The 27,132-nt window shown below is 34.7% G+C and overlaps 2 non-coding genes across 2 annotated transcripts; both read left to right on the forward strand.

The window, feature by feature from the left end:
• The first annotated feature begins 436 nt into the window (after window positions 1-436).
• LOC145625707 (small nucleolar RNA R71) lies at window positions 437-543 on the forward strand. Its single transcript, XR_014110614.1, has one exon. It is a non-coding gene; the product is annotated as a small nucleolar RNA R71 (small nucleolar RNA).
• A 25,592-nt stretch (window positions 544-26,135) lies between these two features.
• On the forward strand, window positions 26,136-26,242 carry LOC145625697 (small nucleolar RNA R71). Its single transcript, XR_014110605.1, has one exon. It is a non-coding gene; the product is annotated as a small nucleolar RNA R71 (small nucleolar RNA).
• Window positions 26,243-27,132: the final 890 nt, after the last annotated feature.

The raw sequence follows: 27,132 nt of genomic DNA on the forward strand, positions 1-27,132 counted from the left end.
TTGTCAAGCCCCATCCAACTACACTACTTTTGGACCCATATTATGGACCAACCAAACTGGATTGGATGTTTTCTTAAAATAAGTTTTCAAAAACAGAGAGAAGAGAAAAGAATTAAAACTATCCGCAACACTAAACTTTCCACACTTTCACTTTATTCGATTATGATTCGACGCGAAAGGTACTCATCACTGGGTTTGGTTTTGGGGAGACACATTTGGGTGTCTACAGTTTTGTTCTTCGATTATTGTTAATTATCGTTAATCATAAACTTGCTAGCACATTTGTAATCCTTTCAGAATAGCCATCTTTTCGACAACATTGCTCGCTATATTCTCATCCAAATTCATAAATCTTCCGTTAGCTGCAGAGGCCAAAATCATTCTTGAATTATATCCAAGCCCATTGTAGAAGGCTTGGATTATCTGTCATTGTGCTAGTTTATGATGGGGACATTCTCTATGCAAATCCTTAAATCTTTCCCAAGCTTCATATAAACTTTCATTAGCTTCTTGGGCAAAATTTTGGATTGCACTCCTTAACAAAGCTCTCCTCTCTGTAGGGTAATATTTATTATAGAAACTCAAAGCAAGAGTTTCCTAGTAATTAATACCAAGTGCAGTTCTATTCAATCTATTATACCACAATTTAGCTTTACCACATAAAGAAAAAGGGAAAAAGAAACTCCCTGATTTGGTCTTGTGTGACCCCAACTTGCCTAATAGTATTGCAATAGTGACATAAATCTGTAATGTGAAGATTAGGGTCTTCACCCTTAGCTCCACTGAATTGCTTTCTTTTGATCATCGTGATAAACTGAGGCTTGATCTCGAATTACACTCCATCGAGATAAGGTGTGGGAGCAAGATGTGGAAAATCTGTCAGTGCTGGTTGCGAATAATCGCTAAGCTTGCGAACAGGAGGAGGTGGTGGTGGTGCAGTGATCTCTGATTCTTGATCTGTACTAAACAAATAAATATGAGAAACTATCCCAAAGAACTTACGTTCTATGAGACGAAAAAAAATAATAAAAAAAAAAATAATCTAGACCAAAAAATTAATCAAAAATAAAAATAAAACTGTTTCCCCTGCAACGACGCCAAATTTTGACAAGCGAAAAGCGTAATCACCCAATCAAAAATAATACCTAAATCCACTAACTATGTAGATAGGGAAGAAGGGTCGAACCACAGGGAAACGAGTTAATATATTACTAATTAATCAAAATAATCTAAATTATCAAGTAACCAAATTGTTAATATAAAAGGGAACTAAACTATTAAAAGTAAAAGTCGGAAGGAATAAAAGTAGGAAGGAAATCAATGAAATAAAAGCCTAGGGCATAGGTTAATGACAAGGGAATAAACTCGTCGTCAATTGTCTATCCCTAGATCAAATACAATTTATACAACCTAAACAAACCTAATACGAGTATAAGGCAAGCATAGGGGTCGAACCACAGAGAACGGTAAACACCACCAAATGTTATCAACAATTAAGCTAGTCCGGAATAGGGGATAAATGAACTAAAGTCTAAAAATGCTAAAACAAGAAATAAAACATTAAGGGAAATGGTTTAGGTATAGCATTCACTTGAACATAAACAAAGGCATAGAAATTGAATTAATTATGAACTAAACATGCTCAAATATCGAAATAAAGGATCCAATCTAGCCGCCTTCCGGGGTCAATTGGCTTCTCCTAACATAGCCTCTATGTTTCCACATTAGAACCATATACTAGGAGGTACTATTAAATAACAATCGATAGTAATGAACCTTAACTAAGTCAACTTCCGTTTCTTGTTAGCAAAGATTCACCTTTAATCAACCAACAATGTGCACTTGCAAGAAAATTAAAGAATATCAAGCATATAAAGGCTTTAATCACAAATAAATCAATTCTAAACCCTAGAACATGCTCAAGGTCCAACTACACCACAACCATCCCCTTAATGGGGAAATTACTCACTAATCATGATAATAACAAGATTAATCAACAAATAATCAAGAATCAACATGATCAACAAGCAATACCAACAACTAAAATAATAATCAAAATAAACAAATAAAAATAGAGGAGAGAGAGTAAGAAATTGCTCATTAATTGAAGATGAAGGTCTACAAAGGATTGAACAAGCTCCTTCTTCAAAATCCAAGTTCATTAATGAAGAAAACCTCACTTTCTCTCTCTACCAAATAAGACTAATCCTAACCTAACCTAAAACTAAAACTAACTAGAGAAGAATAGATAGTTATTCCATTCCTTTTCTAATTACCCCAAAATTGGGTATTTATACTAAGCTTAATAAAACTAGGAAAAATAAAGGAGAAATAAAAGAAGGAAAAAAAATAAAAGAAAGAAAATAAGAAAAAGAGAAAAGAAAACAAAGAAAATAAAAATAAAAGAAAAAGAAAATAAAATCGAATAAACCCACAAATCCCCACCAAACCATCAGCTACCCCATTCCTTCTTCTTCGAAATTGGCTGCTCTAAAATGGGGGAATGATCCCATGTTTTGCATCTCACCAAATCAAACTAACAACCATCATTATCAAATCACTACCGCTCATCATCATTGAAAATCGGCACCAAGAAAACACCACCGTTCGATCCTCATTAAAAGCCATGTGCATAGCTCGTGAAATGGTTCGGTCGAACCATGGGTTGGTGCGGCCGAACTACGGGGTTGGTTCGGTCGAACCATGGGTGTGTTCGACCACTCCTCTTCGAATAACAAAACCCCCAAAGTCTCTGACTCGACGTTCGGCCGAACCCTCAACGGTTTGCTCGAACTTGAGAATTTGTGATTTACTGTAAATTGGGGATGTTGCTGTGCGAATTGGTGACGGTAAGGTGCAATTGTTGTTGTAATTGATGCTGGTGGTGGCTGCTCTGTTGCGCGGTGGTGGTAGAATTGAGGTGTGGTTGCGGTGGTCTGGGTTGTGGTAGGTTACGGTTAATTGCGAGTTGGTGGTGGTTGTGGGCTGCAGGCTGGTGGTGTGTGGTGGTTGATTGTTGCGGATTGGAGCAGGGGATGTGCGGTGCTAGGTGGCTGGTGCAGTGGGCGCGTGAATTGGTGGGTGATTGTGGTTGCTGTGGCGGTCAGGTGGTTGTTGGCTGGTGGTGAGTGGTGTTGTTAGTGGTAAGGCTGGAATGCTGGAGCAGAGGGTAGTGGTAAGGTTGGCTGGAATTGCTGTGTGGGCTGGTAGGTGCGTGAAGCAAGGGAGTTTGGTGTTTTGGTGTGGTGGAGGATAAGGGGAAAAGAGAGGAGGAGTGTGGTGAAGGATAAGGTGGCAGCTAGAAGCAGGGAAATGTGCACACACTTGTCTCATCCCCGAACTCCGAACTCACTTGACATGAAACCCGGGACCCTACACACAAAACCGAGAAAGGAATTGGGAAAAAGAATAAGAATAAAATAAAATGAAAATAAATAAAGGACGAAATAAAATAAAACCAAGACAAATAAAATAAAGTAAATAAAATAGGAATAAATAAAATAAAATAAAATAAAATGAAATAGAAAATAAGAGACATAGAACTAAACTAAAAATAATAAAACAAAAACTATACAAGCAAATAAAGTAAAATAAAATACGAAAATAAACTAAAGCTAATAAAATAAAGAAAATAAACTAAAACGCTCCAACACTACCAAATAAACAAGAAACTTTATCAAAAAGAAAACAAGAGAAAGAAAGGGAAAATAAGATAAAATAAATACGAAAATGACTCTAAAACTACTCCCTAAGAGTGACATAAATGTCACTCATCAGTTAACCAATAAACAATAATTCAGGGTAAAACATAACAATCAATCATCAATGCATCAATTAATCAGATCATAAAGGGCTTTCGCTACGTATTAAAATCACAGAGTTAATTTACCGGTATTAAATCTCATCTCTTAAATCTCGACTTAACCATTTATAAATTAGTCCGTCTATTGAAACTAAGCCTAAACATCAATTCTCATCTCTCGAATCTCGAATCAATATTGCTAAACTCGTACAATTAAATTTGGCCAAATCTACACTACTACATTTTTGACCTATTGCAACCCCTAATTCCGTTGCATTAGGCGTCAAAATCTGTGGCATTAGGCCTATTGCAACGACCATGTACCGCGGCATCTGCTGGCGTTGCAGTAGGTCTAATGCCACGGTATTTGACACCTAATGCCACGGTATCTATGATCCATTGCTTTAGCTCAATACCTAATGCAACCGCATAAATTATCCGTGGTAATAGATTACCGACTAATAATTATGATGAAATTGGCACCTAATGCAACGCTTGTTGTATACAACGATATATGGAGAGTGTATCTATTGCAACGACATTATTATTATTATTATTATTATTATTATTATTATTATTATTATTATTATTATTATTATTATTATATTTTTTTTATTTTTTTTTAATGGAACAGTAAAATAATATTATATGAGTTAGTTATATTAGTTGTAAACTAAATCACTAATTAAATTAGTCATTACAAATCTAAATATACTAACAAGCTAAGAGAAACAAAAAATCATCAAATTTATAAATAATAATTATAATGCTAAATACGTACATTACAAAATATTATTTAATTGTTTTCGGTATGACACCTTACAAATAAACTAAAGTTATATAATAAATTTAATCGTCCAAAATACAAATTCCAACATATATATAAGCCGGATTTTTCAAATCTTCACAACATGAACTAATAGAATAGGAGTCGCCAAAATATTTGCATCATTTGTTAGATGACTAGCTAGTCATCTAGTCACTATACTTCATCTCCATTTTGCTCACCATGCACTAGACCTGGCAAATGGGTCAGGTCATTTTGGGTCGGGTGAAGTTCGGGTCAAAAGGTTATCGGGTTAAGTTCGGGTCGGGTCGGGTCATTTCGGGTTTCGGGTTGATTTCGGGTCGAATGATAATCGGGTGGGGTCGGGTCGGGTATCGGGTCAACACTTCGGGTCGAGGTCGGGTCGGTTCAATTTTTGGGTCGGGTCAGTTTGGGTCGGGTCAATTTTCGGGTCGGGTCAACTTCAAGTCGAGTCATATTCGGGTGATTCATTGGGTTAAATTCAACTCTATATATATATTTATTTATTTATTTATTGAAGACAAACTCACTATATTTATTAGGGCTATTTTTTCATGGAATATAGTAATTGTTTGACTTATATTAACCCCCCCCTTTTTTTTTTTTTTTTAGATTGAGAATCACTTTCAGGATCTCCTGAAAACTAAGAGGGATTCTTTAACTAATTGAGCTATACCTCACTCTCTTATTGATCTTAGTTTTAATACGTATTCTTAATATCATTGTCATTGTTGTAATAATTTCTTTGAATTATTCTTATACTATCTCCGTCCCAAATTACTCTTAACGATTTGACATATTGCACTATTTACACATCTCACTTTGACCGTCTTTTTAGCTATTATATGAAAGTCAATGTAGTCATGTAAGATGTTGTTGGGTCTATTTTAATGTATACTTTCCTAATATAAAATTTTTATAACTTATACAATTATTTACTAAAAGAAGTTAAAGGTCGGGTCATTTTCGGGTCGTGTCAACTTCGGGTCTCGGGTCAACTTCGGGTCGGGTCGTTTCGGGTCTCGGGTCGGGTCGTTTCGGGTTTTGGGTCAAGGTCGGATCAGTTCCACTTCAGGTCGGGTATGGGTCAGGCCGGGTTAATTTGGGTTTTGGGTCAATTTCGGGTCACTGATTTCGGGTCGATTTTGGGTCATGGTCGGGTCATCGGGTCTGGGTCAAGATTGTCAGGTCTACCATGCACCTACACGTAAGAAAAGAATAAAATAATAGAACAAAACAATAGAAAAATAATGTGACTAAATAATTTAACTAAATAATAGAACCGAATTAAGGAAACTCATAAAGCACAACAAAATTGTAGTATTCATAAAGCACAACAATAAAAATAATACAACTATAGCTTTTGAAATATTATTATAAGAAAGTGGTGTAATGTATCAAGAGCACAGACCCACCAATGGGTTGAAAAATGGACAATTTATGTCTTGTTGTGCAGAAACTATGCAAAAATCCTCTGTTTTAATTTTCTTGGTACTATCATTTCTTTGGAAAGAAAAATGAGCTTTCTTTACTCTAATTTTCATAACTCAAAATCTGAGGTTTTTGCAGACTCTAGGAGCTCTGAGTCAGGTCCTCCGGGGTTTGAGCAAGAACACGACAATCAACAGGCCTTTAATTCAGATATATGCAATGTTGTTAACACATAGACAGTATACAATTGGTTACAGGAGCTGGGGTTTGCAGCACTATCACATTAGGTATTTCTCACAATTGAAGGAATGGGAAGAAAAGAAAACGGGAATGGCTCCTGAATTCTGATGGTGTTACTTTTAAACGGGGGTAAAATCAGCAGCAACAATAGAACTGTGAAGCTGAAATTCTGAGTGTGATTCTTAGAGGCCTAGAAGAAGCTCAAAGACTGCAGCTTTGGCACTTGATTATTGAGGTTGCAGACAGGAGAATTCTCAAGTGGATGCAAAGTGATCATATTAGTATGCTAGGGGATAGGATGATAAAAAAGAAAATTGATGACATTGTACCCTATTTTCATTGTATTTCTATTTTCATTGTACTCTATTTTCATTCTATTTCTGTTAGATTCACTAAGTCTAGCTGTAAAAAAAAAAAAAAAAAATTCTTGGTACAAATAAATTATCAAGAATTATTAGAGATTACAACACCATTTACAATAGGTTTACAACACCAACTGATGATATAAGATATTCAGTATCAGCATCATCAACACCAAAAAAATAATATGTGGTTGTACACTTGACTGATCAACACCAAAAAAATAATATATGCTTATGCTTATGATCGTGCAACCTATAAATTCTGAGGTGAGTGAAGAAAAATACTCCACTAAAGGGGGTGAGCAACATGGTAGGGGGAGGGACTTCTCTGTTGTGATTGTGGTCAGACAATGAAGAAAAAGAAGCAACTATAGTAGCTGGTCATGGGTACAGAACAGGGCAACGACAATTGATGAGTTGTGCAGCAAGTGAAGACAAAACCAGCTACTAAATCAGTTCGGGGACTTGTGTATATAAGTGAAAAAAGGGGGGAAACGTAAGGCACACAAAACCAACCAAAAGCATGAACATCAACAAAAGCAACATACAATAATAAAAGAAACAACAAAAAACAAAAGAATCAACCATTAAAAAGAAATAAAAGCAATAAAGCAAAAGTGTGCATCAGAAAAATACATCAACAACAACAATATTTCAACAGTGCTATAGCAGAATCAAGTCAATAGCATAAACTAAATTTAGACAAAAGCAACAGAAAATAATTTATGTTACCTGATTAATTGTAGCCCCAGATTTAGAAGATTGCCTATTTTGGTCAACGAGAAGATGTGGCGCACTACATGCATCCTTTGGAGCCGATAAAATCGAAAAATCAGGAATGACAAGATTGATCCCGGGGTTAGCATTCCGAAGTTGAGTCAAAATTGCAGTTGTTACACTTGGTGCAAGTTTTTGTATTAATTGAGCTTGCATATTTTCAAGAATTCCGCCGGGAATATGAAATCTGTCTTTTTTTTTTCTTCAAATTTGACTTTTTCACACCTTTTCCTTGTAGGCGTACACGGCTTTTAAGCTTAGGTTCTGGAATCACTTCGGAGTAAGGGTCCTTAGAGTTACAACCATCTTCATGTTGGGAAGACTCCAAAGCATCCATTTTAGCCTATATTAGGAAAATAAAGCCACGTGCTTATTATTTATCAAAACAAAACAAATATAACATAGATCTAACATGCATGTTAACTCACAATATTCTCTGCTATTTTTTCATGGTTGGTAAAGTATGTCCTTCCCACCGTTCTCTTCCTTGACTCCTTATAGACCCTTGCTTGAGAAGGTTCTTGTTTATCAGGATCTTGCTATTTCTATGAAACATTATACATAAAATTGAAGTGGTTACAAATAATTAAAGGACAGGGGTAAAAGCCTCATGTAGTACATGTAATTATTGTAAAATAATGATTATAAAGATAATAAAAGTGTCTAAAAATGAGATGAATTATTTTACCAACTCATAGTGTAAAATTGCGTAAGAGTTATGACCCATAGTGTGCATGTCATCTAAAATTAGGCGATTGTCTTTGTTGATCTTACTAATTTCCTATGTGATAACACAATAAAGATTTAAAAAATTTGAACCACGTAAATAAATCATAAAAAAGTAAACTGAAATAGGCTATTAAGGTCATGAAATTATGTCAATATTGCACAAAACATTTCAAAACCATATACATAATACCTAGGCCTCTTTAGAATGCCAATATTGCAAAAGCTCTCTAAATTGAGGTTCCGAAATTGTGTCTATCTTATGAAACCATCTTAAAGCATCAGTGGGATATGCATAGAAGTAGTTCTTCTTAGTCGAGCATTTATGAGCTTTCCAGCTTCCATTGATAGCTTGCATCACCCATTCTCTTCCAGCTTCAGGAACCATATAATTTTCCTACAAAAATCATGAATATATAATTATTTATGGTCTAGTAACAAAATATGAAGCATTTTTTAAAAATGAAATCCAACAAACTTAAGCTAAAGAATTATATTACTACATACTTGGACATACTCCCACATTTTGTCAAGTGTGGGTAGACATGGAAACTTAATGTAATTTAGTGGTGCAAGTTCAGAATCCCTTGCCACAGTACCCAAGAATTTCTTGAACTCCTGAACAATTTCACGTGTAGGTCCAATTGGTTGTCCCAGTGAGTTTAAAACAATAACTTCACACTCTTCTCTTGTTCGTGCATGAACCTTGGGTAGCATTGTTGGACCTCGATGCCTTTTGCTTTTAGGAGCTTTTTCAGATCTGAATCAGGAGGTTCTTAGACAGAATTTGTGTGGCGAGACAAGAAAAGAATCAGTATGAGTGATAAATAATACTTCTGAAGTATATTTATAAACATCTATTGAAAACCTAAGGAACCTTGACAATACTTCTGAAGTATATTTATAAACATCTATTGAAAGAATTCGAAAATGAATCAAACGTGAAGGACATTTCAGTAACTTCTACTCAAGCACTCTGTACAACCAGATTACTTATTCAATACGAGCAGCATTAAGGTGCTGGGTGGTTTGATTTTTATTTAGGTGATCTGCACAATATATAATTAGCTGATACAGATGCTACCACAGTTAATTCAGTAAGTGCAACAAGCAACACCCAAGGCAGAAGCTAATAGTTACGTATTTTGAAGCAGGTGTAGTGTAATTTTGTTTTCTTGTTTTGAGCTGCATGGACCTGAATTATTAGGAATGGGATATGATTCAAGACTCAAAGATTCTCTTCGAGGTCTAAGTGCACTATGTACACATGTAAGCGGAAACTGATAGACTTGTTACAATCTTCTGAAACCATTGAGATCAGTGGTCATGAAGGGTCTCTACTAACTATTCATGAGGTCATTCAGGTGCACTATGATCATATCGCTTTAATCCTTTAAGTTGCTTGCTATATTCCAAAGGTTTGTGGATTAGTGGCTTTGTTGTTAAAGTTGTATAGTGATTATGATTTGTCCTAATAAATTATAAGCTACTTGTTGATTGCTATATTCCAAAGTTGTACAGTTGCTTGCTATAAATTGAGATCAGTGGTCATGAAGGTACTACAAGTGTGTTGACCTTGTACATAAATTGTCAGTTCTTTTGCTGATAATGCTCACAGACCTGCGATTTTCTAAGGGTTTTTTTTTTTTTTTTAATTGGTAGCCAATTTTTTTTATCAATTATCAATGGTAGCCCTTTGTTTTTTACTTTTACATTTTTACTTTTACCTAAAGTGACATTAATGAAAGTAGTTTTAAAATTTTGCTATATATTAACTTAACTATAAATAAGCATTCACTTCCCCACCATTATGTGCGGCAAAATCGTTTATGGGGTTATCTTGGTTTTATTCTATGCTTGCTTCCTTATGACTGATTTAGAATTTAAGTAGTTTTCAATGTGGCTATAGACACAGCTTTTTCACTGCACAAACAAATGCTCAGATGTTTATTTTATTTTTTTCTCTTAATATATTTATGATTATTATGAAGGACTTTCCTACTAATTTATCTATTATTCCATATTCTAAGTAAATTAACTCTGAGAGATTGCCCATGTTTCATATAGATTCCTAAATGCTTTGTACAGCTGAGTGTGAACAACCTAGGCTAGCAAATAACAAAATCAGATCACAAAAAAAATAAGCAAGCAATAGAGCACTTTAACTAAACCCAGAAAACAATCGTCTCATTTTAAAGATATTCTTATAGCAAAATACATAACCTCCACCTACCATTTTATCTTATAGCAAAATACAGAAGAAACAGCAGCAGCAGACCAACAACAACAAAGCCTAGGCAGCAACAACAACAAAGAACAACAACAACAAAACCTCAATAAATAAAAGACAAACATATCAGCTTTAATAACAAAACAAAACAAATTTTCTGCGGTAACTAGATTCCGAATACTAACTGGTCAGCTAATTACTAAGGCAGCTACTAGCAGAATCCAACTCACAATGTACTCCAATATTTCATAAATCTTGAAATAAATTTAAGCCCATTTAGTAAACAAATCCAAATATAATAAGAGAAAAACAATTCACCAGACTTTAACATGTTAACAAAAGCTAAAATAAATCATACTACGTAAAATGATTGCAAATACCTTGCATTCCTTCGCTTCCAAACTGAAATTGAACTTCATCTTGTAATTCTTTATCACCCTCATATTCATTACCAACATCATCATCATTCTCATTTAGTGCATCCGCTTCATCATTCTCACTTAGTACATCAGCATCATCATTGTTATTCTCATTAAATGCAGCGCCATTATTCATTGCTTTTCTTGTTAGAGAATTATTCAAAGACTGATTACTTGATACAAACCCATCATTAATTTCTTTTTGACTTTTCCGGAACTCAAGGTACGCTGGCATAGAACCAAGAGAGCAGAACGCTCGTTTTGTTCCCTTCTTTTCGAAGATAACTTGCTGCTTCTTTTGGATGCGTTGATCTTTAACACTAGCAACCTCAATTGAGTAAATGCTCTGAACTTCATCAATTGCATGCTTCTTATGGCTATTTACTTCCACAACATCAGCCATAGTTTTAGGGCGAAATGATGATTTCTTTACTTGCTTTGAAACCTATAAAAAAAAGGCAATTATAGCATTACTAATTGCATGTAAACCGTGAAAAACAATATAAAACAGTGTGTATAAATAACAAAATAGGAGTGAACACCTGCTTACTAGCTTTTCTTTTTCCAGAAGTGACATTGTCACCTTCCATAATGTCATCAGTTTCAACCTCATTTTGACCATCATATTCTGACATAGAGTCATCATCTTCATTTTCTGGTATACTATTCTGCCTTGCACTTGGACAAATTAAGGCTTTTGTTTTTTCTTCAATTATCTTATTAGCTACAGATGCTGATCCTCGGGCTTCCATTCTCTCTGCATTGAATTTCAGTTTTTAAAACCGTTGCAACTCATATTCAGTAAGATGACTTTGGGAAGTAGGAACTTTGGGTCTACTCGGTTTCATCTGGAAAAAATAATGGAAGTATGTTAATTATGTATGTAAATATAATAAATTGAAATAAATTTCCATGTAAATATAATAAACTAAAATAAATTGCAATGTAAAAAAAATGGAAGTATGTTAATTATGTATGTAAAATAACATTTAGTGAAGTATTAAAACAATGTATGTTAATACCATCTAAAAACTCTCTAGGAGGGATTTGAACATCATAATGCCAACCTTCTCTATTCAAATGTTCCACATAAAACACTTGATGTGCTTGAGTTGCTAAGACAAAAGGTTCTTCTTTAGAAACGGTCTTATTCATATTAACCGTAATAAGCTCATCATCATCCTTCTATGAGTGAAACCATTGACATCTAAATAAGGCAACACTGAAATGACCATGATAAGATATCTCAATGATTTTAGTTATTGAACCATAATGATTAACATTTCCCACAATAAGATTTTGATCTTTGGAGCTTACAAAGGTATGTGTAATGGTTGTTAGAGTGACGCCACTATTTTGAGTTACGCAGTTTGCATCTCGTTTCATGGTATGAAATCTATAGCCGTTAACCGAGTATCCTGTGTACTTTTTGGCAACGTGAAAGGGACCTTTTTATAACCACAAAATATGGTCCGGGAATATTATTATGGCCATCTTTAAGAATCAAATTAACTTTCTCCCTAAACCAATCCATGAAATCCTTGCTATGGTCTTGAGCACTATTCCATTTTCTTTTCCTTTTAGCACTTACACAAATCTTGTGCTCACTGTAAAAAAAAATTTAATAATAAACCTAAATTTTAATTACAAATCTTACCTTATATATTTCTCAACTTCCTCACAATGACAATTGAACAAGACATAACGATGTGCTTGTGCCCATGTATTAATTGCGATCAATTATGTTTTCACGATTTTTTTTTCTTTGAGGTCCTTCCTTTTTCTTTGATAGGATGTCCTACCTTAGGGAAAAATGATTTTGAGGTACAACACTCATTAACTTCAGGTGTGACTTTGCTTGATCGTTTCAAAAATCTAGCTATGAAAGCAACACATTCTTTAGCTTGGTATCCTTCTGCCATTAAGCCTTCTAGGCGAGCCTTGTTTTGAACATCTTGTTTCATTTCATGAAGATTCCTCTCAATTCCATACGTACACCTTGATCTCACAGGTCCACCCAACTTAATTTAGTCAACTAAGTGTATGGGTAAATGTTCCATTATATAAAAAAAAGCAGGTGGAAAAATCTTTCAAGTAGGCATAGAGTTTCAACTATCTCAGATTGCAATTTGTCAAGATCTCGAGGATCAATAGTTTTACTCCATATACCTTTGAAAAAAGCATAAAGTCTTATCAAAGGACTATCAACATCTTTGGGTAATGTTGTCTTCACAGCAATTGGAAGAAGATAATTCATCATAAAATGAGCATCCTGACTTTTGTAGCCTGCTATTTTTCTTTCTCCAACTTGCACACAACAACTAAGGTTGGAAGCATAACCTTGAGGAAGCTTAGTATTTTTTATAACCTGGCAGAACTTACGCTTTTGCTCCAATGACATCCAAAAGTGAGATCTTGGAAATTCTTCACTACCATCTTCCAATTCAATTGGTTGAAGCTCAAGATTCAAATTAAGTTCTACCAAATCTCGACGAGCACTCACATTATCCTTGGTCTTCGGAGAAATGTCTAATAATGTCCCAATGATATTATCAAAGAAATTTTTCTCAATATGCATTACATCAAGATTATGGCGATTAGAGCAATGCTTCCAATATGGTAACTCAAAAAATATGGGTATCTTTCTCCACGGATTCGGATCATCCACATCACGCCTTGGTTTCTTTTGCTTCTTTCCAAATGCATTTGGAAAATCACGCAACATATTCTTAATATCAATTCCATTCAATGGAATAGGTTGGCATCTTTCCTCAAGTTTTTCCGTCAAAATTCCTCTTATCATGACGCCAAGGGTGAGATGGATCCAAAAATTTACGATTTGCCCTATACACAGTCTTACCACTACAAGGCAACCACTCGGAATCTGTTTCATAATGACATTCAGGGCATGCCAAGTATCCTTTTGTGCTCCACCCAAATAACATTGCATAACCCGGAAAATCACTCACGGTAGTCATCAATGCTACATGCATGTCAAACCTTTGATTAGTCGAAGCATCATAAGTTTCCAGCCCAAACTCCCACAAATCCTTCAAGTCCTTGATAAGTGGCTGCAAATATATGTCAATGTCATTACCAGGGGAAGACGGGCTGGGAATTAGTAAGGCTAGCATCAAAAACTCAGGCTTCATAATCATCCAAGGAGGCAAGTTATAATTATTCAACATAACTGGCCATGTACTATAGACAATGCTCATTGAATTGAATGGGCTAAATCCATCTGTGGCTAACCCAAGCCTCACATTGCGTGGGTCATCAGCAAAATTTGGGTATAAAGAATCAAATTCCTTCCAAGCTTAACCATCAACAGGATGATGTAAGAGATGATCATTTTCACGCGCATCAGCATGCCAAGTCATGTATTTCGCCGTCTCTTGACACAAAAATAGTCGTTGAAGCCTTTTCTTGATTGGAAAGTACCTAAGAATCTTTTGAGGAGTCTTATAGGTTTTTCCATTTTCATTTTGTATGTCATTCTCTGTGTCATTTGATTTCCATCTTAGCGTCTCACAAACATGGCAGCTTGTTGCATTTTCAAGCTCTTCTCAATATATCATGCAATCATTTGAGAACGCATCTATCTTAGTGTAATCCAACCCCAACACTTTCAGAACACTTTTTGCTTCATTAAAAGAAGTTGGCAGTTTCGCATCAAGTAACACCTCCCTTATAAGCTCCAATATATCTCCAAAAGCAACATTATTTAGCTTATGATCACACTTCAAAATAAAAAGTTGGATCATGAAGGAAAGTTTTGAAAGTTTTTTACAACCAGGGAATAATTCTTCCTTGCCCTCTTTAACTAACTTGAAAAACTTTTTTGCCTCGTCATTTGGCCCCTTTCTAAAAGCATCACGTGCATCATGCAACAATTCTACTATGTCATCATTAAAATCATTTGGGGTTGACCCTACTTCATTATCCAAAACAGTTTGTTCCCTTTTAAAGTTGATCCCTAACTCTGATAACTTATCAGTTCGTGGAACAAAACCATTACAAATAAGGTGATCTCTCACAACACCTTCATGACCCCAAAAACGATAATGACAACTTTCACAAGGACAACAAATTTGATTTCCTTGAGACTTAGAAGCAAAAGCCTTTTGTACATATTCATCTACTCCCCGTTCATATTCATCACTCCATCTGGCAAACATCCACAACTCTTTAGTTCCACTATCCATACCTTAGGGTAAGAATAAAGAGGGTTATTTTACTTAATTTTTACAATAAAAACATTTAATCAATTTACTAAGAGTTAAAAGAGTCACTGACAGAAACCTTTCATTATCAGAAATTGACAGAAACCTTTCATTATCAGAAACTGACAGAAACCTTAACTAGCAACTGACAGAAACCTTTCATTATCAAAACAACAACAAACAAAGTACCTAATAATCCTTCATGTACATGATCAATTCAAAAGTCCAAAAGAAATTGATACCTTTCATTATTATGCAATATATATTTGACAGATTTGTATCCACAATAATCAAAATTAGTGGCTTTATTTTGAAATCAGAAAATCTAATTCAGATCATAGATGAAGTAAACTAAAAATGCATAAAATGTAGGATATTAAGCCCATAATATTTTCAAGATCAGAAACATATATAAACTATTGCAAAGGACTCAGTTAAGATCAGAAAGTGGAATTGAAGTACATAAATTGAGTCAATGGTTGTTTCAAGATAAATTATGCTATAAGAATTGGATATAAGGAGTAGCTACATGTCATCCTATTTATCAAATGTTGAAAGTTATTGGTCATTATTCTGTCATTTTTATTTTTAATAGGACAGAGTGATTAAGATTTCCTTATTTAAAATGGGTGAGTGACATGACACACATTGTTGCTTGCATGTGAAAGCTATGTTATAGTATACATAGTTATGTCAACAACTAAAATTATTGCTTTCAACTTTATACATTAGGATCACATCACCATATCCTATTACTTTTTGCTGTGCTGATGATGCTTCCTTGCATAATGTTATGGTTCATGTTGACGAAAAAAATCCAAAAAACTGAACTATATCTTTCCTTGCAGATTTTGGAACTAGAGATTTTGGTTTTCCTGAAAAGACTTCAAATATCAAATTGATACTCAATGGTGGTCAAAGGGTTACATTTTTGAGGCCTGATGGATATTTTTTATTGTATCCTACCATGTAGATCCTACGAAGTGTACTTTTAAATTTTATGTTTATTTTGAATACAGTTTATTTCATTATAAGACTTCATATAATTCTGTAGGGATAGGGCCATTCCTTTTGGATCAATCCTCAATGTCTTGCTTGAATTGTGATTCATACATATGCTAATGGCTGAAGAATAAATTCACTAATACTTAATTGTCTCTTGCTCTATAAATTATTCCTTTACTGTTCTTAAGGCCATAACGTTCCAGCTGGCACTCATCTAATTGATGTGGCTGCAACTGGTTATTTATTTTCACCGTTAAGTTTATTTTATGGGGTTTTTTATTTTTATTTTTTGGAGGTATGGGTAATCACTGTTTAGTATTTTTTCATGTTGTTTGTGTAGGTTCGTGTTGATGTTAGTGCTGGAAACCCTGGAAAAGTCCAGGCTGCATTGACGGAAACCAGAAGAGGGTTATTTGAGTTGGATTTGGAGCCCTTGAGAGAGGAATACTATTATGACTCTATGAGGTAAGCCATGAACTAGTCTTGTTTATCATGGAGTATCATTCTATCCAACAGTGTATCATTCAATTCTATCCAACAGTGAATCTCACACAATTGGTCATGCTTTGCTAACCATAGAAAAGGGAACCCTTCTCACCCTTGTCTCTAGTGAAGAGCCCTATGGGTCTTATGGTTGGCTTCATGTTGTTAGTTGTTTTCGTGACGCCCAAATTAATGGAAAACATGGGTAACTGTTCAGAACTCTTAAATTAGTTAACTCTATTCTTGTTTACATAGAATTGCATCTATTTGTGAATTAAAAATAAAAAATTTAATTTATCAAAATCAAGCAACAACACCCCAAATTTCGAGCACAATATACACCAGAAAATCACAGAATTTTTTCCCCATATAATTCGAGCAAAAACAACTACAAATTCAACCAAACATACCCCAACAATGTATAGCATTTTCACAGTAAAATTTGAGAAAAAAAAGCCTGAAATTCAAACTCAAAGATAAAGAAAATTCCATATTCCATGGCCTCAAATACAAATTCCCAAAGACAACAATAAAATTTAAAATTTTATTTATCAAAATGCAACAACGAAAATTCCAATTAAGAAATTTCTGAAATGAAGAATCGTTGTATACCTTGAACTCAAAGTTGAGATATCAGCCACAGGGACATGCAAGACGAAAATGAAACTTCTCTACTTGAATTACGCCGCCTCTTGAGCAACCAAACGTCACCTAAAGTTCGAACAACCAGCCACCTCTTGAGTTCCGCCTTCCTCTACTTCACTAAATTTTCCTCTCAGAATTTTCAAGAAAGTAATTTTTGAGTAATTTATGGCCTTAAAATCGAAGATTTGGGGAAAATTGAGAATTTGAAGTTTTTGGAATTGCTAATTAAAATAGATTAATAGAATTGGGGGAAATGGAGGGTTGGGGGAAATGGAGAATTGGGGGAAACGGAGAAATGGAGAAAATGAAGAATTGGAAGAATGAAGGAAAATGGGGAAAATAGTACAGAAGAGAGAAAATAGTGTAAGGGTTCCTTATTTTTTGCCCTTGAAATAGTGTAAGGGTTCAAAATATTTGGGAAAAAAAGTAAAGGGAAGCTGAAAATTCCGGCGTGCCTCCTACATAATCACAAACCGTTGCAATAGCTTTCCTTTTTGTTGAAATATCTAGGCTGATGCAATGGTTCATTAGAGCTGTGGTAATAGCTCTACTTCTTACAACATTAATACTGAATCCGTCGCATTAGCCTACTCTATTGCAACGACAATTAAAATACCGTTTCATTAGCCTTTATTAGGCCGTGGCATTTGATAAAAAATGTAGTAGTGCTAATTCCATAGCATTAAATCAATCAATAGGAAATTAATCAAGCATTGACAATCAACAATTACAAATTACCCCTTCATATTAATCATGGATCCCCACTCTCCTAGAAATTAAACTACTCAAACATAATTAAAACTAAACTAATCAAAGCAATTAAATAAAGCATAATAAGGAAAATAATGACGAAACAAATAAGGAACAATAAAATTAAACAAAAGTAAAAACAAAGGGATTAATAAATGTATAGTAGTGAGACTACAAAATTACGAAGCTAAACAAAAATAATTCTAAAGCTAATAACTAATAAGATCTAAAAGCATCGTAATTAAAGAAAAGCTTCAATTAAGGAACTCAAGAACTACCAATGAGAAGTACCGTAATACGAAGTATATAAGTCATGAAATCCAAAAGCTTAGAAACTGGCCAATTGACAAGATTGGTAAATAAAAAAGACCCTTAGTGACAAATTGGTAAAAAAACTTACTCCGGCGATATTTTGGTAATAAAATAACCCTAAGCGACAATTTGGTAAATAAATTAATCTCAGGCGACAATTAACCCAAAAAATACAAAAAATTCCGACAAAGTACTCACAAATGCTTAATTTAGTTCCTTTTTATTTTTTTTAAAAACCCTTTTAATGGAAATAACAATTTCAAGAAAAAAAAATGTTGAAGTATCAATTTCACTTAAGTTTCATACCCCTTATTAACGAAATTCTTGTAAAAAGGGGTTAAAAAAATTGGTATTGGGATTTAGCAAAATAAAAAGGGGATGGCATAGTAATTCAAAATCTTAAATGGGAAAAATAAATTTAAAAACACAAAACACAAATTAAATTAGGATTTTTATAGAGTTTGTCGACAAAAATAATATTTTTTGGGCTAAATGTCGCTGGAGTTTATTTTTTTTACCAAATTGTCGCATATAGTTAGCTTTTTTTACCAAATTGTCGCCGGAGTAAGTTTTTTTTACCAATTTGTCACTAAGGGTCTTTTTTTTTTACCAATCTAGTCAATTGGCCCTCAGAAACTTATAAAACTAAAACTAAGTACACCATAAGCTGCTCCTAAAACTAATAATAAAGGCTTGCCTAAATCCCTTCAACTCCAAGAATTTGGGTATTTATACTACCCAACAATACGTGAAAAAATGAATTTGGCACCGGTTCAAACCCGGCCTAAGGCACCGGTTTGAACCGGTGCCAATGTGGGGGTGCCAAAAAGGGGTTTAAAAAGGCACCGGTTCAAACCGGTGCAAAAATTCGAAATTGGCACCGGTTAACCGGTGCCAAAAAGGCCAACTAAAAATTATTTCAAAGTTTTTGGCACCGGTTAACCGGTGCCAAAAAGCCCCCAAAAATCAATTTTATTTTTTTTTTTTGTTTTTTTTGCTTAAAAATTAAATAAACAAAATTAAATAAAAACACAAAATATAAATCAAAAATCACAATCATTATAAACGATTCTGTTTAATATGTATATAATCAATAAAATTTTACAGCATAGATCAATAAAAAAAATTACTTTTAAATAAAAAAAAAATTACAACATAAAATAAACTACAATATAAATAAAAAAAAAAAAATATTACAACATCACAATCTAAAAATCCCCATATTCTTGATTCATGATTCTTGATTCTTCGATTATGTATACCTGCGCCAATTAAAACATCAAAAATAAATTGATTAAAATGAACAAGCTGCGAAAAAAATAAAAAAAACCCAGAAAATAATAATAAAAAAAAATCGAATTAAAATCGATTAAAATAAAAACAAAATCGAAAAAACCCAGAAATCAAAAAATCAAAACAAAATCGAAAAAATAAAAACAAAATCCCAGAAAAAAAAATGAAAAAAAACAAGAAATCATAAAAATAAAAACAAAATCGAATAATTAAAAAACCCAGAAATCAATTAAAATAAGGAAATTTTCACATTTGCTACCACCTAAAACGCCTCGCTTCATATTTGCTACCTATTTAAAAAAAAATTTCCTTTGCTACCACCTAAATCAGACTTTGTTAAAAATCACTAACACTTAACGGAATCCGTTAGGATTTCCGTTAAGTTTATCTAGAAAAAAAGAAAAATTAAAAAGATTTAAAAAAATTAAAAAAAAAAAAAAACAGCAACCCTCTCCCCTAATCTGCCACCATCTCCCTCCCCTAATCTGCCACCCTCCCCCCTTCCGGCGGCCGGCGCCGGCGACCTCACCCCCTCCCTTTTCCCCACCCAAAATTGACAATCCTAAGCCGACACCCCCATACCCAGACCACCACAGCCACCGTAACCCCCAAAACCCATACCAACACCACCGTAACCCCCTTTCCCCTTCCCTCCACCGGAAATCGGCCCCCCTCCCCTGATTCCCCCACCGAAATCGACCCCCCTCCCCTTCCCCTACCCTTTTCGGCCATCCCTGACCCTAAACCACCACAACCGAAACCCTAAAATTCGTTTAGGGTGGTTTTGGGGTGGTGGTTTAGGGTTAGGGACGGCCGAAAAGGGTAGGGGAAGGGGAGGGGATCGATTTCGGTGGGGGAATCAGGGGAGGGGGGCCGATTTCCGGTGGAGGGAAGGGGGAAGGGGGTGGTTTTCGTTCGGGGTGGGGTCGGAGCTCAAGAACGGGAAAGGGAAAGGGGGCATTGGATGCGCCTAGGGTGGGGGAAAGGGAATGGGTGGGTTGGCGCGGCGGCGCCGGCAGGGGGAGGGGGGAGGTGAGGGGTGGCAGTGAGGAGGAGGGGTGGCTGCAAGGTGGTTGGAGGGGTGGCCAAACGGTGGAGTGGGCCCACTAACGGAAATAGTCACAGAATAAGGCATGTGGTAGTGATTTTTAACAAACTCTTTTTTAGGTGGTAGTAAAATAAAAAAAAAAATTTTAACAGGTAGAAAATGTGAAGCGTGGTGTTTTTAGTTGTAGCAAATGTGAAAATTTCCTTAAAATAAAAACAAAGACAAAAAAAATTGAAATCGAAAAAACCCAGAAAAAATCGAAAATCAAAATCAAAATAAGACAATGAAAGTAAAAATCGAAACACAAAAATCAAAATTGAAAAAAAAGAAAAACAAAAATCAAAATCGAAAAACAAAAATCAAAAATCAAAATCAGACAACAAAAGTAAAAATCGAAACACAATAATCAAAATCGATAAAAAAGAAAAACAAAAATCAAAATCGAAAAACAAAAATAAAAAATTGAAAAACCCAGAAATCGAAAAAATAAAAACAAAAACGAACAAATAAAAAACCCAGAAATCAATTAAAATAAAACAAAAACGAAAATAAATTGAAATCGAAAAAAACCAGAAAAAATCGAAAATCAAAATCGAAAAACAAAATTAAAAAATAAAAAATCAAAATCAGAAAACAAAAACCCAGAAATTTAGGGAGGAGGAGACGTGTTCGTGGTGGTCTCTGTGGTGGTGTAGCATGTGCCCGCGGTGGTGTTCGTGGTGGTCTCCGTGGTGGTCTTCGTGGTGAGCTTGTAGGAGAAGGAGAACGAAGAAAGGGAAGGAGGAGATGAGAAAGGGAAGGAGGAGATGAGAAAGGGAAGGAGGTTAAGTGGAGCGAAAGAGGAGGAAAGAAGAGGAGAGAAAAATAGTAGGAAAGAAGAGGAGAGGAGAAGCGGCGAGAATGAAGCTAAGAAATAGGGTTTGGGGGTATAAATATGGCCGAGTTTTTTTTTTTTTTTTTTTTTTTTTTTTTGTTTTAAGTTTAACTGGTTTTTTTAAAATTAAGGAGCGGTTCAATTGGCACCGGTTCAAACCGGTGCCCTTTTAGTTTTTTGCACCGGTTTGGTCTGAATCGGGGCCTTTTATATTTGTGTAAAATGGCGCCCAAATTTGGGCCGGTTTAGGGCACCGATTTGGCCTGAACCGGTGCCTTTATGGGGGTGCCTTATTGTATTTTTCTACTAGTGCAAACAAACCGACATAGCAACTTCAACCAGCATACTCGTCTGATTCGGCATTTGGCCGCCTGATCAGGCCCGTTAATTCACGCCAATCAGATCCAATTGTGGGCCTTGCTTTTCACTTGGGTCTAAAACATAACCTTTGGGTTTGTCTTATGATTTGTAGCCTTATTATTTAGTCCGTAATAGTAGCTTGTAAAACTTGGACTTCTTTACAAATCGAGCCCTTATTCACCGCCATTAACTCGGTCTTGGGCTTAAAATATCCGGTCATAAAATATGATCCAACTCCAATATCTTTGTACTGGCTCAAAAAGCTCGGGAATTATCATAATTCTGCAAATTCCTACAAAATAATACGAACTCTACAAAAACACTAGAAAACGTATATTAGTAATAAAAATAGCTCTGCAGAGCTCAAATAAGCACAAATATGACTGTGGGACGGGGAATAAAAATACATATAAAATAGATTCATCAAAATCCCCCAAGCTAAACCTTTGCTTGTCCCTAAGCAAAGCAATGAATACATAAATCAATACTTCACCCGAAAAATAATTTAAATCGATAAATATAATTCAGGGTAAATCTGACAAACATGTATCAAAGTAAACCAATCAAATCCATCCAACTACCAATTTTACCTAACAATTGTCAAGTAGAGCCAACCACAAGAGCATATAGAATTCAAGACTAGTGCGCTCTCCAACCAACCCCTTTAATGTGAACAATGCCCTCCCAAACACACAACACTCGTGTGTTTAAAGAAATAAGCACTCAACCTAAATAGTCGACTCGAAATATGTACATTCACATTCATAAAGAACTAATTTCACATTCACACAACTCTATGCACATGGTCGGAAGGTCTTTAAAGATTGTAATGTAACGTTAGGGTAAAGGGTAGGAAATGGCTAGGAAAATGTGAAAGAAAAGCCATGCTTAAAGGGAGCCAAATCCTAATTAAACCAAGATCAAAACTAAATAATGACCAATCATCTCCAACATACTAAACTCCAACAAAAGTTCACCAAATACGACTCCAAATATAAACGATCCCAACACTTACAATTCCACTCATAAAAGTATAATAATATAACACTTGTGCAAATGAAAAATTTACTATTAAAATTGAAATTTTTATTGAAATGCAATTTTTCTTTCTTTCTTTTGATCAACCTTCACTTAGAACATTTGAACATTAAACAATTTTTTTCCTTTGCTCTTTTTTTTCTTTTCTTTTGAAGTTTATTCTTTTTATTTTTTTCACTGTTTTTCCTTGAACTTCTCTATTTTTTTTCATCAACACCATGCTTTATTTTTTCAAGAGATACAACTTTCATAATCATCAAAAATAAATCGCAATCTAGAACAAAATAACTTCACAAATCCCACCCAAATTGTGCAAATAATAAGCACACCACAAACTCCCTCACCTCACTCACTAATAGCTCCCCCCAAGCCAAGCTTTGGACTAGTAACCAATGGGGCTAAATAGGCTTGCAATGTGGCTAATAAAAAACAAAAAGTCAAGGCAACAACATGGGTAGCAAGATGGGAACAAATGTATCTAAAAATTATCTAAAGGCCACCAAAAAGAACAAATGCCTTCGTCCTCCTCATGTGCATAATAATGAACCATGAAACACTACTCATAGTTTCAAACCAATACTCAAATTAATTGACATACCAGGAACTAACACACAAACCTAACCAAATCAACTAGTCAAGAACTATATTCACAAGTAGTTGGACAAAATTGACGCATGTTAAGGCATCCAAGCAATTAAACTTCAAATCATGATCAACTAATCCTCAATATTTGTCATCAATAACAAAGAATCAAAACAATTTCGAAATTTTTTTAATTAAGGGGCGCAGGGAAACATGATTAATAATCATTGGAACGTATTTTTGATTTTTTTTTTTTTATTTTTCAATTTTTTTTTGTATTTTTCATTTTTCCAAAGCGATAAATCTAACCTAAGAATGCAATCAAATATATACTATAAAAGCAATAAAATTAAACTAAGAAAATAATAAGAAAAGGGAAAGAAAGAGTACCTTTATATACAAGAAATTCCCCCCAAGCTAAATCAGAAAATGTCCTCATTGGCTTAGAGGGAAACAAGTAATCCAAGTGACTACCGCTCATCATCAAACTTGTATCCACCACCATCCCAAACATTGCAACACATCACCTTGGTACAATTTTGGACAAAAAAGAAACAAAGTGTTAGTAAGAGAAGAAGCAAAAACGAGTCATGTTCACTATTTTGCTCATAACTTTTTTTTATATAAATGATAATGCAGTTATCTTAATTGCATTGGAAAGTATATTTAAAGAGCTTTTCAATGATTGGTCACACGTCAAAAACCGATAAGAAACGCAAACGTTATAGCATTTTGAAGTTGGTCAGTTTTGCTGCCGTGCTCACGCGCCCAACTGGGCGAGCGTGGCTCGATTGGGCCCGACTCCAAGGTACGGTCAGGTGGTTTTTCACCACTTGATGCACGAAATTTCTTCTTACATTCGATTTTCTTCGTTTTTGCCCTTGATTGAGCAAATATCACTCGATCGGGTAGAACTTTCACTACGGGATCAAACTCTACAACTTGTTTCTCAATCTCCACTTGTTCATCTACAAACCCGAGCCCTACACAATTTAGAGCTCTTCCAATAGCATCCACTTCATCTTTCCAAGTACTAGTTTTTCTTGCAGAAGATGCAACACAAGACACCGCCTCTAAGGAATCTCTAACGGGAGCTTGGGGCTTATTAGATAAATTATTTACATCAACCACACCAATACTGAAACACTTTTCCTCTAACATGGGACTTTTAGGGATATTATTTAAATTAAAAGTGATATTATCATCTCCTACACATAATGTAAGTTTACCACTTTTGACATTTATTATTGCCCGTGCAGTATGAAGGAATGGTCTACCCAAAATAATTGGAATTTGCAAATCTTCCTCCATATCAAGAACAATAAAATCAACAGGTATATAAAATTTACCTACTCTAACAGGAACATCCTCTAAAACACCTAAAGGGTATTTCATAGAACGATCGGCCATTTGCAGAGTAATATTGGTAGCTTGTAATTTACACATATTTAATTTAGAGCTCACTGATAATGGCATAACACTTACACTAGCACCCAAATCACATAAAGCTTTTCCAATCATGAGATTACCAATATGACATGGAATAGAAAAACTACCCGGATCTTTAAGTTTAGGTGGAGATTTATTCTATAATATAGCACTACATTCTGCAGTCAAAGCAACAATCTCTACCTCACTAATAGATCTTTTTCTAGTCAAAATTTCTTTAATAAATTTAGAATATGCAGAAACTTGAGTAATTAAATCTGTGAAAGGAACTGTTACCTGCAAATTCTTCACAACCTCTAGAACTTACCAAATTGATTATCCAACTTACTCTTTAAATGTCTATCAGGGAATGGAAGTTTGATAGCAAGACCCTGAACATCTCCACTCTTATTCTAGGGTTTACCCTGCGTAGAATTATCAGAAAAGTTAGTTTTACTCTGTAGCCCTGCAGGACTAGTAAAAACATTATTTGGTTTAATAGAATCAAGATTAGCAATTTTTTTTATTGCATTTGCGTATTCTGTTGTTTGTACTGGATGTGATGGTAGGGCTCCCTTTTGGCGAGTTTGCAGAGTAGAGGACAGTTGCGCAATCTGAGTATCTATGATTTTATTATGTACTATTAATGAGTCAATTTGCGCATCTCTACTCTACATCTGCTTCTGCATATTGGCTAACATTGTTTTGATTTCTGATAGGCCAGAATCAAATGGAGGAGTAACAACCTGTTGTGATCTCTGATGTAGAGGTTGGTAGTACCTCTGTTGTGGTTGTTGTACATGTGGTGGAGGGTTAAGCACATTCGTACTATTGTACGACATATTTTGGTTATTTTTCAACCCTGTATTGTAGGTGTTAGAGTATTGACTAATTTGCTTATAGGTTTGAAAAGCATTAATCTTCTCAATTGAACTCCTACAGTCATGTGCCCAATGACCTACAAGACCACAATTTTAACAAAATATTGTAGACTTAATACCAATAGCAGAAACATTAGCAACAGAAGATGAATTAGAATTATTAATACTGTCTAGTTTCTGGCTAATAGAAGTCAATTGTGTCTGCAAAAAGGATATAATATCGACTTGGTGTTTTCCCTTGTTTGCAAACCCTAAGGGATTTCCATATTGGGTATTATGAATAGACATCTTTTCGACAACATTGCTCGCTATATTCACATCCAAATTCATAAATCTTCCGTTAGCTACAGATTCCAAAATCATTCTTGAATTATATCCAAGCCCTTTGTAGAAGGCTTGAATTATCTTCCACTGTGCTAGTTTATGATGGGGACATTCTCTCTGCAAATCCTTAAATCTTTCCCAAGCTTCATATAAACTTTCATTAGCTTCTTGGGAAAAATTTTGGATTGCACTCCTTAACAAAGTTGTCCGCTCTGCAGGGTAATATTTATTATAGAAATTCAAAGCAAGAGTTTTCTAGTCATTAATACCAAGTGCAGTTCTATTCAATTCATTATACCACAATTTAGCTTTACCACATAAAGAAAAGGGAAAAAGAAACTCCCTGATTTGGTCTTGTGTGACCCCAACTTGCCTAATAGAATTGCAATACTGACAGAAATCTGCAATGTGAAGATTAGGGTCTTCACCCTTAGCTCCACTGAATTGCTTTCTTTCGATCATCGTGATAAAATGGGGCTTGATCTCGAATTGCACTCCATCGAGATTAGGTGTGGGAGCAAGATGTGGAAAATCTATCAGGGCTGGCTGCGAATAATCACTAAGCTTGCGAACAGGATGAGGTGGTGGTGGTGCAATCATCTCTGATTCTTGATCTGTACTAAACAAATAAATATAAGAAACTGTCCCAAAGAACTTTTGTTCTATGGGACGAAAAAAAAATAATAAAAAATAAAAATAATAATCTAGACCAAAATATTAATCAGAAATAAAAATAAAATTGTTTCCCCGGTAATGACGCCAAACTTTGACAAGCTAAAGTCGTAATCACCCGATCAAAAATAATAACTAAATCCACTAACTATGTAGATAGGGAAGAAGGGTCTAACCGCAGCGAAATGAGTTAATTTATTCCTAATTAATCAAAATAATCTAAATTATCAAGTAACCAAATTGTTATTATAAAAGGGAACTAAATAACTAAAAGTAAAAGTGGGAAGGAATAAAAGTAGAAAGTAAATCAATGAAATAAAATACTAGGGCATAGGTTCACCAATAAAAAATAATCTTGGGTAAAACATAACAATCAATCATCAATGTATCAATTAATCAGATCATAAAGGGCTTTCGCT

This window comes from Chenopodium album, chromosome 3 (genome assembly GCF_948465745.1).
Source record: "Chenopodium album chromosome 3, dcCheAlbu1.1, whole genome shotgun sequence".
Lineage (NCBI taxonomy): Eukaryota > Viridiplantae > Streptophyta > Magnoliopsida > Caryophyllales > Amaranthaceae > Chenopodium > Chenopodium album.